We start from the raw sequence: 16,598 nt of genomic DNA on the forward strand, positions 1-16,598 counted from the left end.
ATGGGACAAGGGTCAAGACCGGAGAAAGGAAAGGAAAGCAAGCTACAAGCTATCTCTCCATCTGTGGCAGAAACTTCCTCCTGTAAAATGAATTGCCCGGTGGTCCAGGGGACCTCCCTCTCCCCATAGCTTTGCCCTAATAAGTCAGGGACCCCGATTACCACCACCACACTCCTGCTCACTGTGCATGATGAAGTGTGACATTTTGTGGTTCAGACACACCACTTCAGAAGGGAGAATGCTGCAATAAAGTAAGACATAGAACATATCCTCCACTCTCTGGCCTGGACCTCAGATGTGGGGAAGACTTTGTGTGTTCATTCTGAGAACTGAGGTAAAGGGAAGTTTCTGAAGTGGTGGGTGGCAGGGCCAGATTAAGATCTTTAGAGACCCTGCATTCCAAAAGATTATGGAGCCCCCAACCCTATTCAAATTCAACACAACAGAGAACTTACATAAGATCTAATATTAGAATATCTTTCAAGATTTTCTGGTTCCAAAATTCCAGATAACGTTTTGAAAACTAACTTTTTATGGGTATGTGAGTCCTCATTTTGCCAGTGCCTTAGGCATATTGCTTAATCTACCTATTGGTGAACCCCGCTCTGGGATGGGATTGGCCTGGAAGACCAGAGGTTGCCACCTACATAGGTGTTGCTAGAAGGCTTAGGTTTGAAATGGCAACATTCATCACGTTAGACTCTTTCTTGGCAAACCCATGTTTTGTTTTTGAAATGCAGGATCAGAGCTGGCCCCTGCAAGCCATGAATTCTCAGGCATTAAATCACAACCCCAGCTAGGACTCAGGATCCCAGCAGCAACTTCTACAAGACATTCCGAAACAGAATGTTCTCAGGCAGAGGTAGGCAAGTGTCTGCCTGTCCCCAAACATCACCTCTGCTGGCCACACAGAGCCTAAAAGTCCACAGCAAAGTGAAGTAAAAGTCTGACCTAAGGCCTCCTGCTAATATGCAAATTTTCTAGAGAAGTCACATGATGAGGCACCTGGGTGGTTAAGCATCTGACTCGATTCTGACTCAGGTCATGATCTCACAGTCATGGGGTCAAGCCCCACGTCGGGCTCCTTGTTGTCAGCACAGAGCCTGCTTGAGATTCTCTCTCTCCCTCTCTCTCTCTCTCTCTCTGCCCCTCCCCAGCTTGTGCATGCAAGCACATGCACTCTCTTTCTGTCTCTCTCAAGATAAATAAACATTTTAAAAAAAAGTCACATTAGGCCATTGAGATTGGAGTCATGAGTCCCTTTCCAAGGGCCCACTGGCTTAGATAAGGGGCCAGGGAAAACAAGGTTTAATATAGTTTGCCAGGTAGGTTGAACCAAAGAGAAAACAGAAACGGTAGCTACTCTCAATTACATCACTTTTGGTTTGTGTTACTATCTGTCTCTCCTCACTACAGTAGGAACCTCATGAGAACAGGAGCTTTGCCTTTTCAGTGTGGTCTCCCCTGGCCCCTAGAATATGATCTGGTACAAGGTAGGCAATAAAAAATGTTGAATAAATGAATAGGGAAGTGATCATATTTAATCTTCCTGGGAGATAGCTACGGCTGTCTCATATTTTACAAATAAAGCATCTGGAGTTCTTCGAGATAAAGTGACTTGGCCAAGGCACAGATCTAAGATTTGAGCCAGATCAGTCTGACTACAAAACTCGTATGCTTTCTAATACCTCATGTCCCTCATTTTTCCTGATGGACTATGAAACCCTAAGATTTACTCTTGTACTTTAGTGTAGTTTTTGGGTTGCCCCCGCCCCCCCCCAAAAAAAAACCATTTTCTCCTGGCTTTCTGGGAATGCGGCTGTTTACAGCAGGCTTTAACTGTTGCACAAGGTGGAATGACTTTAGTCCCAAAAGCACAGCAGTACTGCACTGGGTCTGGCTGTCAGCCAGTGACATTGTGAAAGCCTGTCATTTTGAGACCTCAGAGAAATCTGCCATCCACTACAAAGGTCACCATGTGGAAAGAGGCAATTCTGTGGCATAGGGACTCAGAGACTGTAACTGAAGAGCATTCAGCCAGGAGTGCCTTGAGGCTAGCCTTCTTTCCCAAGACGGAACTGTCACACCCTAGAGGAAATGATCACATTAATGTGATCATTTCACTCTAGGTAGTGATGATGGCTACAGTTCAATCCCCTGTCAGCTTGTGAATTGCAATATTAAAACAGCAGGCTGCATGACTAAGTTTCCTGTAAGTATGGCTAAATATTGCCATATATTTTTTGCTTAATTGTGATCTCAAAAAATAATCTTAATCGACATAATTAAGCATAATTACTATGTTTTGAAAAATAATCCAGAACACTGGAGCAAGGCAGCAGACAGCAGACCCTGCAGCCTTCTGCTCCTTCCCCAAATACCTATAAGTGGCAAGAAAGGAAAAAATTCTTGGCTATAAAAGGAAAAAGTCTGGCTCTAACTGCACTTCATCCAAGTGCAACTTCAGATACTAATTTAAGCACCTGTTTTCCCACTCATGCTTTGGACTAACAGTAATGCACTTCCATTGGCAAGAAGGCCAGATAAGCAACCCTAGATTCATAGCTTTGAGAACTTGTGTCCTGGGGCCCCTCCTGATACCAAAGTACTGTTTGAGTCCAAGAATTTTCCACAATCATTTTGGAACTGCTGGAGAAGCAAAGGAAAGGAGAGGGTGTTGCCCAGAGATCAGGAAGCGGCCCCTGCCCCGGGCCATAGCCTGTAAGCCTACAGTCACTGTACTCCTAGAGGCTCCCCCACTGCAGTGAAGAGCAGCTAGGGCCACTGACACCACCGGGGGCACCACCAGAAACACAAAGCTTCTCTGTTTTGCTCCTTTCAATCTTACACAGCTGTCTCTCCTTCGCAGAACCTAACAGGAGCTCATCTGGCAAGGGAGTCTGGGATATGTCCTTTCAGACACCCGGCTTCAGGAGTGAAAGGGAATATAGAAAAATAGATATAGGGCTGAGTACCAACAGACATAATCTGACATAGGCCACAACTTCAACAAATAGAAGAATTTACACCCAAGGAAACAAAGCTAATAGCCAAAAAAGGGTGGGGGAGCGGACTTAAGAATAATTGTTATATTTAGAGAGGTGAGAGGAAATGGCATACAGAAAAAATAATTAGTGAATATTCGGCCATAGTAGGAGGTGAAAATAGTTTACTCTTCTTTAAATCACCAAGTTTGTGGTGATATGTTTTGGCGACCCTAGGAAACTAATACAGGGAAGTAGAGCTAGGGAAAGTTTTTATGTATAATACCAAAGGCATGATCCATCAAGGAAACACTGATAACTGAGATTCCAGCAAAATTAAAACTTTTGCAGGGAGCCTGGGTGACTCAGTTGGTTAAGCATCCGATTCTTGATTTTCGCTCAGATCATGATCTTGTGTTTTGTGGGTATAAGCCCTACATCCGACTCTGTGCAGACAGTGCAGGGTCTGCTTGGGATTCTCTTTCTCTCTCCTTCTCTCAGCCCCTCCCCCACTTGCTTTCTCTCTCTCTCTCTTCTGTCTCTCAAAATAAATAAATAAACTTTAAAAAGTAAAAAATGTAAAAAAGTGAAAGTAAAAAATAAAAATAAGTAAAATAAAAATTTTGCTCTGTGAAAGACCCTGTTCAGAGGATAAAAAAGCAAGCTACAGACTGGGAGAAAATTTTTGCAAACCATAGATCTGACAAAGGATTTGTATCTAGATTGCATAAAGAACTCTTAAAATTAAAGAGAAAAAAAATCCAGTTAGAAAATGGTCAACAGACATGAAAAGCATTTCATAAAGTAAGATATATGGATGGCAAATAAGCACATGTAAAGATGTTCAACATTATTAGCCACTAGGGAAAAGCAAATTAAAACCACCAATGAGATATCACTATGCACCAACTAGGATGGCTAAAATTTAAAATGGTAAGAAATACTATAATGGAGGGTAGATATTATGCATTTGTCAAAACCCATAGAATGTATGGCACAAAGAGTGAACTCTAATATAAACTATGGACTGTGGATAATTTGTTTAAAGGTGGGGAAAATAGGAGCACCTGGGTCAAGTGTTCAACTTCGGCTCAGGTCATGATTTTCCAGTTTGTGAGTTCAAGCCCTACATGGTGCTCTGTGCGGACAGCTCAGAGCCTGGATTCGGATTCTGCGTCTCCCTCTCTCTCTTCCCCTCCCCACTCGTGCTCTGTCTCTGTCAAAAATAAATAAACATTAAAAAAATTAAAAACAAAATTTTAAGGTGTGAAAAATAAAGATCACATTTTTTTAAAGATCGCAAAATGGTGAGAATACTAAATTTGGAAAAGGAAATGATGAAAATAGATCACTCATAATCTGCCAGTAGAAATGGAAAATGGTATAGCCACTCTGGAAAATAGTTTAGCAGTTTCTTAAAATATTAAATAGCCGTCCCACTCCTGTGCATTCATCCCCCCAAAATACCTGTCCATAAAATCTTGAGTATCCCTGTGCCTGTATATCTTTGCTCATTTGTGTGAGTAAATACTTAGGATTAGTGGAATTTCAGGATCAAGATGTATGCACATCTTAACTTCTGAAAGTTTTGTAAACTGACTTACAAGAATTCCATAGCGATTTCTACTCCCAACATGGTATAAGAGTACCTGTTTCCTTATACCCTCACCGATATCAGATACTGTCAAACACGTAAATATTTGACATTCTAATAGGTTTCTTTTAAAGTATCTCGTTTTAATTTGTATCTCTTTGATTCTGTGTGAGGATATATTTTTATATATTTATGGGTTATTTGTATTTCTTTTCCTGTGTGTTGTGTTCTATTCGTGTGTTTATTTCCTTTGTCCATTTTTCCTATTGAGTTATTTTTATCAATTTTTAAACGTTGTTTGTATACCAAGGAAATGAGTCCTTTGTTATATATATTTTTAAATATATTTATCTTTTGCCTTTACAAAATAGGTTACGCAAAAGTTTTTTGCTTCCTGTTTAGCTTCATTCTTTAGGTTTTGTTTTGTTTTGTTTGAGAGAGAGAGAGAGCATGAGAAGGAGAGGGGTAGAGAGAAAGGGGGAGAGAGAATCCCAAGCAGGCTCCACACCCAGTGCAGAGCCCAAGGCGAGGCTCAATCTCACGGCTGCAAGATCATGACCTGAGCTGATATCAAGAGTCGGATGCCTAACCCACTGAACCATGCAGGTACCCCTAGGAGACCATTTTATAAAACTCTCCACCACTGTACTCTAACATGAAGCCTGGCATACAGAAATGCTGATCTGGCAACGAGAAGTGTGGACCAAGAGTAGAAAACCTACATCATAGAGCATGTTTTCCTGCAGGCTGGTTGGGGGACCATGATACATATTAAAGGGTCTTCATCATCAGGAACTCTAATTCCTACCCCTCCTTGAAGCTAGGAGTTACCACATGACATAAGTTACCATATTCTCATATTCACCTAGAGAATAGGAGAGAAAGTGATGTGTGCCTACTTCCAGGCTGAGTCTTAAAATGTTGCAAATGTGATGCTTCAATTTCTTCTCTACTTATGCACTGCAATGCCTGTGACCCTGTTTTTTGAGGGGAGGGTTTGAGGATTGGTTTTTGTCACAGAACTACATGTTTCCTTTCTATTCCGAGCTTGCTGAGAAGTGACTGACAAATGTAATTGTATATATTCAAAGCGTGTTGGGCGCCCGGGTGGCTCAGCCAGTTGAGCGTCCAACGTTTAATTTCGGCTCAGGTCATGATCTCACGGTTGGTGAATTCAAGCCCCGCATCGGGCTCTGCGTTGACAGTGCAGAGCCTGACTGGGATTCTCTGCCTCCCTCTTTCTCTGCTCCTCCTAATCTCTCTCTCTAAAAAATAAACATTTAATTAATAAATAAATAAATAAATAAATAATAAATACATAATAAATACATAAATAAATCAAATTAATACCTCCATTACCTGACACAGGTAACTTCTCTCTTTCTTTCTTTCTTTCTTTCTTTCTTTCTTTCTTTCTTTCTTTCTTCCTTTCTTTTTGTCTTTCTTTCCTTCTTTCTTTCTTTCCTTCCTTCTTTGGGGCATGGGGGGTTGATGAGAATGCTTAAGATCTATTCTCAGCAACTTCCAAGTATACAACACCTATTATTAACTGTAGGCCTGTGACCCAGTTTTGACCATACAGACAAAAAACGATGTTGTAGGGGATGACGGGAAACTCACACGGAAGAAGCCTGGGAACCCTGAGGGACTGTGGAGCAGAACAGGCTTCCTACCTGTCCTGGACTATTCCATGAGACAGAAATTAATTCATCGTTTGCCTCACTGTATTGGTGGAGGTCTTTTGCAGCCGCTTACTAACCCACGTGGCATGTGGTATTCCATAAAGACAATAGTACCGCAGTCAAATAGTTTGGGAAATGAAGGGGAATAAAAGTATGCAGGTTCCCTTCCTATAGGGAGTGTCTGAACCTGGCTACATGCTTTCTTTGCACCTCTATTGCAACTTGAGGGAGAAAATGGCTGACGTCTTGCATTCTCTTACTGGTTCTGAAAAAACACATCTGAAAGATGCTGATTTCGATGATTTCTGTTTGCCCTAAATATTGCATAACGCACAGCGAAGTGTTTAGTGTGCATTCAGAACACCACCAAATTTCACAGAATCAAGGCTGCCTTTAGTCCACCCACTTCAGTCAGAGCATGTTATCTCTAGGGGACAACAGGCAATATTACAAAACCATCCAGAATAATTCTTCCAAAAGGTTCAGGAGGGTTTTTGTTTGTTTGTTTGTTTGTTTGTTTGCTTGCTTGCTTGTTTTTATCTCATTGTGCTGTATTCTTTCTCATCTAAACAAATGGAAAGGTGACACAAATGTTACCCAGAGAAGAGTCATCCTTTTTTGTGTCTTTTAAAAGGTCTTAAGGGGCGCCTGGGCGGCGCAGTCGGTTAAGCGTCCGACTTCAGCCAGGTCATGATCTCGCGGTCCGTGAGTTCGAGCCCCGCGTCGGGCTCTGGGCTGATGGCTCAGAGCCTGGAGCCTGTTTCCGATTCTGTGTCTCCCTCTCTCTCTGCCCCTCCCCCGTTCATGCTCTGTCTCTCTCTGTCCCAAAAATAAATAAACGTTGAAAAAAAAAATTTAAAAATTTAAAAGGTCTTAAAAATGTACTTCAATCACAAGTCATTCAGCAACTATTTCCTGAGTGACTACTGGGTGCACCACCACAGAGAAGAAAATGTGGTGTCCAGATTGGAAGGCCAGGCCCTCCAGAAGCATCAGCAATGATGTCCAGTGCTGAAATGGCTCCTCTGTCGCCCACCTGTGATGCAGGATTTGTGGAGAGGCTCCTCACGTGAGGCCTGGGAGGTCTGGGCATTTTGAGCTCTGCCAGCACCAGCGAGGGTGGCTGATTTTGTAGATACAGAAAACGATCGGGGCCCAAAGGATTGGGAGAGCTTCAGGCTGTCTCTGCAGTGGGCTCGTCAACGGTCAACGTGTTTAAGAGGATCCAGGTGACACGTTTTCTGACTATTCTAATAGGATCCAGAAGATTCTTCCATCCAGCCCCAGTACTTACATGTTCTCACTGATAAACGGATATGGTGATGGGTAAGACAACCGGAGACAGCGAAGTAGAGAAGTATGCTGAGAAACATATTCAAGACTGACTAAATGAATGTGTTCTATAAAAAGTGTGAAAATACGCCATCATAGATCATGAAGGACTATACTTTCTTTTGACCTGTTAGACATGTCCAGTGCTGTTAATGCAGCAAAGGGCTCTGTGTGCTTTAAAAGCTCTCTAATGATTCACAAGCTTGGGCTGGATCTGAAGCAGGTTCCCCACTTTGGGAAGGCATCCCCACAAACTTTCAAGGGGTGCTGAATGCAGTTACAGGCTACGATTGGTTCGACAAGAGCTCAGTTCCCACAGTGCTGGTCTGCAGAACTCCCCTAAGAGACCCCGCGGGGGCTCTGCTCTACTCTGCCTCCTCTGCAGCTGGAGTCACCTGCACTTCACAGCTGGCTGGTCTCAACCCTCCTCCCTCCCCACGGATGTTTAAGAAGCAGGAATCAAAAGATAGAAGAGGGAGGCACTCACCTCCAAGAGTGAGTGGGAAGGAGTGAATGGACCAAGGATAAAGCCAGGAATGAGATGAAGAATTCCAGGAATGACAAGGCAGAGGATCTTGTAAGCTGTGGTTGGAACCCTAAGATCAGGAAGGGCACTGACTCCTGATGTCGCTCCCTACTCTCTTGCAGACTGGCTGTGAGGACCAAATGAGGTCCTACCTGTCAAGCACCCGGGGCTTTCTGAACCCTGTGGCCCAGTGGCCTCTGTCAATGCATTCTCTCTGCCATGCATCCCTCCTCCGTGCCTCCGTGCCTATGCATGACCAGGATATCCTTCTCCTTCTCCACTTGGAGAAAACGCTTGCTCCAGGAGACCAGCTCAGATGTCAGCCCATCCCTGACTACATCAGGAAGTCAGTGGCAGGGTTCCGTGCCCCATAGTATTTGTCACACTGTGTTGTGATGATCTGTTTCCACATCTGTCTCCCTCAACTGCACTGAGAGTTTCTCACTCACCTTCACGCCTCCGTGGTCTCTTCTGATGCCAACACCTTCTTGAGGACAGGGGTGCTCAGGAAATAGGTGTTGATTGAAATGAACAAATACATACATAAATAAAGAAATGTTCTTATGGTCCATATGGAACAATGGGGGTTGGAAGACAATGCAGGGAAAAGGAAATAAGACTCCCTGTGGATTTGGAAAGATCTTTATTTTGTTGTGCAGATAAAAATCATTGTAGTCTACCAATTTTGAAACATACTCTGTCTCCCAAGAAAGAGATTTTGTCATTTGGACAGGGAATGGACAAGGATAAGGTAGCCCCACAACATAGCTTAACCTTAACAGAGAGAGAGTCTGGCTCCATTTTTAATGTTTGACGACTGACAACTTTCAAACTCCACCTTTCTCTTTCCCTTTTGTTCCACATCTGAGCAAGCTGATAAAGTATGTACATCCCCTCCCTTGGTACCAGAAGGGACGTTCAGACCACACAAAACCCAGCCTGTGCCTGGTAACCTTTCTCTTGGCCCCACCCCACCCCAACCACAGTAAAAATCAAAGCTGTGGGACACCTGGCTGGCTCAGTCAGTTGAACATCCAACTCTTGATTTTGGCTCAGGTCATGATCCCATCATGGGATCGAGCCCCATGTCAGGCTCCACACTGAGAGTGGAGCCTGCTTGAGATTCTTTCTCTCCCTCTGCCCCTCTCCCCTGCTCACACACTGTCCAAAAATAAAGTTAAATAAGTAAATAAAACTAAAGCCACTCACTTCTCCCTTCACTCAAGTCATTTCAGACTAGCTTGGATATTTGCCTCTGCTCTGCCCACGAAGGCTTATCATTTGAGTAACAAACCTTTTCCTGTGTGGCATCATCACCAGCCTGGACATCAGAGCCATTTTTTTTTTTTTTTTTTTTTTGCAGGGCGTGGGGGGAAAACCTCGATCCTGCTCTCCACAGGGCAACCACAGACAGTAACTTTCTGAAAATTTTTGAAATATACTCTGTATCTAAGAATAGAGCTATGTTGTCGTTAGGGAAAGGGGCTGGGAGAATGTGGCCCCATAACACAGTATAAATCTCTGAAACAGTTTGCTGGACAATTGTGCCAAAGGACCCCCTCCTGTCTGTTTTCTTAATCTCTGCCCCATTTTGCCCATGCAGTCAAAGGGCTTCTTTATGAACAAAGTGAGACATTCATTTTTGTTTTCTTGATTCTAAAGCGATTTTCTTTAGTTTTACGGGAGACACACCTCAGGTGTTTGTTGACCCATTCCATTCCAGAAACAAATCAGAGGACTGAAGATTCAGCCAGATTCATCAGGTAAAAAGTTAAAACCAAGGAGCCCTAACAATTCCAAAATTAACTAAATTCAGAACTAAAACTAAGTAACTCCAGAGCTCAATGTGCTGGTTATTAGCCATGATTTCTCAGCTTTCAGCCCACCCTTCTAATCTCTGCTTTGTGGCCCCGGGGCCACTCACCTCCTTTGCCAGCTGCTCCCTATGAGGCTTGGCCAATAGGGCAGACTGATGGGAGGAGGGGAGAGGGACCCCCGTGTGCCTGACTTCCTCCCAGCCTCCCCCGCAACTGCTCTTCACACTGAGAGCAACAGCTCGTTCTAGTTCCCAACACTTCCACAACCATCCTCATCACGCCCCCCCCCCCCCCCCGCCTTTCAGAGTTTCGCATCCAGCTCTCAACCAGCTTCCCCCTCCTGGGACACCTGTCTCATGGGCCACCTCCAACCTCTCCCCTTTGCTCCCTCAGCCAGTGGGCTGGTAGCTGCTCCTTGTGGTTAACATCTCCATGATCTCATATTATCACATTTTTTTTTTCTATTTTAGTTCTCTGCTAGCTGAGTAACAATTCTTTATGTTGAATTCTTTCCATTATAATCCGTATGGTGTCTCCATCAGTGATTAGCCCCTGACAGAGATCTAAGACTAAGCAATTTTGTAAAGTTTATTTATTTTGAGAGAGAAGGAGAGAGAGAGAGAGAGCGCGCGAGCACATGGACACACACGCAAGCAGGGGAGGGACAGAGAGAGGAGAGAATCCCAAGCAGACTCCACACTGTCAGTGCAGAACCCAAGGCCAGCTGAATCCCACAAACCCTGACATCATGACCTAAGTCTAAATCAGGAGTCAGCTGCTTACCAGACTGAACCACCCAGGAGCCCCTCCAAAACTAAGCAATATTTATTTATTTATTTATTTATTTATTTATTTATTAATTATTTATTTATACGTTTATTTATTTCTGAGACAGAGAGAGAGACAGAGCATGAGCAGGGGAGGGGCAGAGAGAGAGAGAGAGAGAGAGAGAGAGAGAGAGAGAGAGAGAGAGAGACAGAATCTGAAACAGGCTCCAGGCTCTGAGCTGTCTGCACAGAGCCCGACGCAGGGCTCAAACTCAGGACCACAAGTTCATGACCTGAGCCGAAGTCGGACACCTAACCGACTGAGCCACCCAGGTGCCCCAAGCAATTTTTAAAATAAATAAACTTTAAACAAGTAAAAATAAGGAACAGAAAAGCTTTTTTATTAAAAAAGGAAAGAAAACAATTGGCAATAGATAGCTCCGAAGATAATTCAAAACTACATAAGATGAAAATTTATGACAAAAATTTCAGGAAAAAAAAACCTAAAAATTAAATAGGTCTGAAAATAATTCAAAAAAAGTAAAAACTAATTCAAAAACTAAATAAATGTAAAAATATAGAGCTAAAAACTACCAAAAAAAGTCACACTGAAAAAACTAAAAAAGCTCACAATTACAATAACTGAAAAGAGAAACTATGAAGAACTAAACACTGAGTCTAAAACTAAATATTAAGTAAACTAAATATTAAGTAAATAATCCTAAAAGCTAATTCAAAAATACCTGCAGATAACTGGAAACAAGCTTCGAAAACAAACTGAAAACTACAAAATTAAATAACTGGAAAACTAGCTCAACATAAATGAAAATTACAGTAACTGCTAAAACGAAGAAGCAAATAACTCTAAAATTAATTCTAAAACTAAAAAGTCTACGCGTAAATCTCTGTCTACACGTAAGTCAACATGGGCCGAACCCTCCCTGAAAGTAAACGGCCTCGGCGATCAGGGACCAGCGCAGCACCAGGCACTGGCACGGACTCCAGTAGAGACCCCGCGCACACGCGGGTGCACGAAGTTGGCTCGGATTCCTGCCGGGCCCCGCGGGCGTCAGTATCGAGTCCAGCGCTTGCGCAGGCGCGCGTGTGGAGCAGACCCGAGATTCGCGGGCGTCTGCAGCGAGTCCCGGCGCCCGCGCAGGCGCGTGTGAATGAGCACCGAGGTTCGCGGGTGTCTGCACGGTGCCCCGCAGCTCGCGCAGGCGCCTGAACAGCCCGAAGGCTACTGCACCGAGTCCCGGCGCTCGCGCAGGCGCGTGTGGGGCAGCCCGGAGGTTCGCGGGCGTCTGAGCCGAGTCCCCAGGGCTAACGCTGAAGCGTGTGGAGCAGCTCCCAGGTTCTCAGCGGCCCTCGCCGGGAGGGTGGCCTCCGCGGGCAGGCCGTGGGCCCTTCCTCAGGCTTCTGGAAGGCGGTCCTATCTCACCCCACCCCCCACCCCCAGCTGCAGATCCGCAGGGTCCGAGGCGGCCCCTTGGCTGCTTTCCCGCTGGAGGGTGGGCCGGGCCCTCGGCGTCCGCCGCAGGCCGGGCCCGGAATGGAGGCGGCGTGGGGCGACCCGGCCGAGCGGGGGAGCCGCGGTGTTCTAGAACCGGTGTCAGTTCTCGGGGGAGGGGGTGCGCAGGCATCCTTCCCTCGCCCGCTCTGCTTTCGCCCGGAAACTAGTCGCGTCCCCCGCAGGGCCGAGCAAGGCAGCGGGCACCGCAGCGCTCTCCTTAATTGTGTTTGTTGGCCTAAAATTCCAAGAAGAAAGAGGAGCAACGGCTAACAGATTCGCTGTTTGTTCTCTTTCACACCCAAACGTTGTCACTGCCGCCTGTGAACGAAAGGGCTGTGTCTCCAGGGGCCGTGGCCTCAGTGCCCCAGACAAAGCCGGGCTGGCGGTGATGAGGGGTTGGGGGAGTTGGTTAGGGGTAGTGGCCGGGGACCCCATAGCCACCCTCTCGGAGGTCGGGGGTGAGGCCGGGCTCTGAGGCCTCCGGCAGCCATGGAGCACCCAGGGCCTGGGGCTGGCAGGGCTGGGGGACAACGCAGGAACTGGGAGACCAGCCAGTTCCAGCCGCTCCACAGGTAAGTGGCACCTGGGGTAAAATGATGACCAGGCACTGGTGCCTGCTTTCCTCTCCCTCCTGGGGGCCCTGGGCCGGGGGGAAAGGGACGCTCAGACTGGCACAGAAGAGCTCTCACACACTTGGCCACATGTTGACTGCATTATTTCAGGGCCACCTGGGCCATTCCCTGCATCCAGGAAGGATCTGGCGGAGCCTGGAAGGAGAAAGGATCTTCCCAGCGCTTCAGGACCCGGGTAGCACCTCCCTGCTGGGGACTGTCCATGTGGCCTTCTTACTGGCAATTCCACAGGTAAGGGATGGGGTCCCCACTCTAGAGCAGTGTGTTCCTAATGTCTTAAGATACAGAGTTTACATCTTGACAGTGTATTCACAAACACAGATACGCCTATTAAAACAAGTTTTACATCAGACATTACCTTCAGATTAGGAGTATGCTTGTCTTGATGAGCACTGAGTAATGTATGGAACTGTTGGATCACTATATTGTACACCTTAAACTAATAAAGCACTGTATGTCAACTACACTGGCATTAAAATTAAAAAAAAAAAATTAAAGTTCACTGACATGAATAATTTAAATGAAAAAAACACATTACCCTCAGCATGAGCGATGCCCTTTAATAGTTTGAATTGTGTAATTTCATTTTTTTTTAAGGCTGGTCTACACCCACTGAACGGATATTTTTTACCTACTAATGGATTAAAACCCACAGTTAGAAAAGCACCATTATAGGGCATGGCAGAGGAAGAAAGAAAAGAATAAGTAGAAGGAGAACGGTAGGGGCATGGGAAAGGTAGAACAGAGAAAGAAGGCAAAGACAGAGTGCAAAAAGGTGTTTTGTGGGAGGTCACACAGGTGCCTGCCATCATGTCCCTTCCAGGGCATCTGTTCTAAGATACACTACCACCCCACCCTGTGTATGCCCTTAGGGCATCCTTTTCCATGAGACCCCGGCCTACTTGGTGGCAAGGACAAAATCTTTTTCACTTTGGAAGCCCCACACCTCCCAGCAGAGGGAGGCACAATCTTAGAAAACAGGCCATAGTCAAAGCTTTCCATTTTCCCGGGGAGGAAAATGCCTTGGAGGGTCAGCCAGTCAGTGATTATTTAGCACAGTCAAGATTTGCCCAGTGGGTCACAAGTATCAGTTTGTCATCTAAACTGAAGATAATACCCATTTTGGAGAGTTAGAGGATGAGCACTATGTACATCAGGAACATACACATGTCTGGTACATCATGGAAGCTCAAATAGCACCTGCTATTATTATTTTTTAAATGTTCATCTTGAGAGAGAGAGAAAGAGCGAGTGGGGGAGGGGCAGAGAAAGAGGAAGACAGAGAATCCCAAGCAGGCTCTGCAGCTGTCAGTGCAGAGCCTGACTCAGGGCTCAAACTCACAACCATGAGTAGGGCGCTTAACTGACTGAGCCACCCAGGCGCCCCAGCACCTGCTGTTATTATCGTTAGTAGTGACAAGAGTAAAGAAACGCCACCTCAGGTATGCTCTGTCACTATCGTTTTGGGGCAGTTTGGCTGCCAATGTCTTCATCCTAGATAAAAATGGAAATCCTCATAGACACATAAGGCAATGACCTTAGAAATAAAACCAGAGGAAATATGTGCATGCATAAGTTAGCAAAAGACTAATTTAAGCATGTAGACTTTAACAGATGTTCAGCTTGGCTATATCAGCATTTTAAGTTGCTGTACATTCTTGAAAAATTAATGGAATGACTTATTTCCCCACTGATTTCAGTCAGTATTGGGGGGAAGACAACCCTCACAGGCTCTAGCTACTCCTAGTCTGTGTGACAAAATAAATGCAAAGAGTACTGTATAGAAATGGACAATATAAATGGGAAAGATGGACCAGAAAAAAATCATGGTGGTAGGAACTCAAGATCATTCTCCCACAGTCTTCACAACTTAGTTTGTAAACAAAAATGCTTTAGCGAACTTAGTTTTAGTGTTTAATGTTTAAAATACTGAGTTGTTTTACTTTAAAAAAAAGTTAAGTTCATCTATTAATAAGCAAATTCAGTACAGAGTTTATACTAATCAGAAAACACTTTTTTGGTTAAGTACAGACATTGACAAAATCCTCGGTTCAATTATTTTGCTCTAAATTTCTCCTTTCCCTTCTTGTCCACTAGATGGCGGATTGGAACCACTCTGGATCCTGCCAATGCCCTGGCAGCTCTTTCTGCACCGATTTTAAATGGCCAAACTCTATTTTTGTTTTGTTCCTTCCAGATTTTGCTCTCATCCCAATCGAAAGAAACATAAACTTTGTGAACATTTTAGGACACTCTGTGGCATACAAACAGAGTTATTTTAACTGGGGAGCTGGAGCTGCCTTAAAAAAGCTTCTTGTTCCTTGCCTGAAGGCCTGAGCCAGGGGGATTTGTCCTGTTCCTTTGGAGGAACATTGGATAGTACCGTTGTGGTAACATGAGTGAAAGTACCCAAGCCAGGCACTGGGCTAGGAGTTCCATCTCATTCATTCTTCACAGAGAGACTGTAAGGTGTCACCTCTGTGTTATAAAAGACAACATTAAGAACTTAAGCCACATTGAGGGTAAGTAACTTTGTCCAGAGCTGAGTTTGAGTCTGGAACTCTGAGACCTCAAATATTTTTGCTTAACCACAGTGCTATGCCACCTGCCTGGTGCTGTTACCTGGTGGGTGTTTAACCACGGGCTGATTTCTGCCTCATCTGCCCCACTAGCCACCTAGGTCTCAAAAGAGTCGTCTCAGGATTAGTCTAGGTTGTCAGGCTGAATCACGACCTTTTGCAAAGTTTTTCTCTGTGAACTAGAGTTTAAACTTGCACACTTAGACTAGTATATCTCTGAAGTGTGTATTTCCTTCCCAAACCAGTCTAAGACCAAGAGGAATCAGAGTTACTAATAAGCACCAAGAGAGAACTGGTATCTTTCTTATAAAAACTAAAAAGCTAAGAAAAACAATAATCAGTGTGAAGTCTCAAAATGGTTAATATTTCTTTCAAAGAAAAAATAATATTTACCCAAGCATGCAGTTTTTGCATGTTTCATGACAAAGCTTGTTTCACGCTGAAAGAAAAAAAAATCACTCAGAATGAAGCCAATTTTAATTTACACACACACAAATTTAAGTAAGCAAGTATTAAAGGAATAAGGCCACCACACACATAAAGCACTGTATCTATTTATGTGTATATAAATGTTTGTTGTGATCTTTTTTTTTCCTCTCATATATCCAGAAAATGTTTCTGTAGTCCTGACTTATTTGGCCCTGGCGTCCTCTCCCACTTACCCACCTAGCATGCTATGTTCCCTGTGTGCCTCGATTCTGGGTCCACCCAGCTAGCTCTGTTCCTACGGAAGTAAGGAATGGCAATGAGCCCACCATTCTCCATTCTTCCCCGTGTGCACCAAAAGAGAATGGAAATGAGCCCAAACTATAGAAGCTGGTGGGGAAACACACGTCTTGTTCAGGTGTTGTCCCAGCTACGAGAGTAACACCAGGTCTCGGCCTCCAGTGGCTCCCCACTGCCTGCACCTGCAGAAAAGCCCAACTCCTCAGCCTCATTTTTTTTTCAATATATGAAGTTTATTGTCAAATTGGTTTCCATACAACACTCAGTGCTCATCCCAAAAGGTGCCCTCCTCAATACCCGTCACCCACCCTCCCCTCCCTCCCACCCCCCATCAACCCTCAGTTCTCAGTTTTTAAGAGTCTTTTATGCTTTGTCCTCAGCCTAATATTTGAGGATACCTCCCTCCTCCTTCTCGTGTCCTTCCACTCCATCCATGAATCTTTCAA

The sequence above is a fragment of the Felis catus genome, chromosome C2 (assembly GCF_018350175.1).
Source record: "Felis catus isolate Fca126 chromosome C2, F.catus_Fca126_mat1.0, whole genome shotgun sequence".
In the NCBI taxonomy this organism is placed as follows: Eukaryota; Metazoa; Chordata; class Mammalia; order Carnivora; family Felidae; genus Felis; species Felis catus.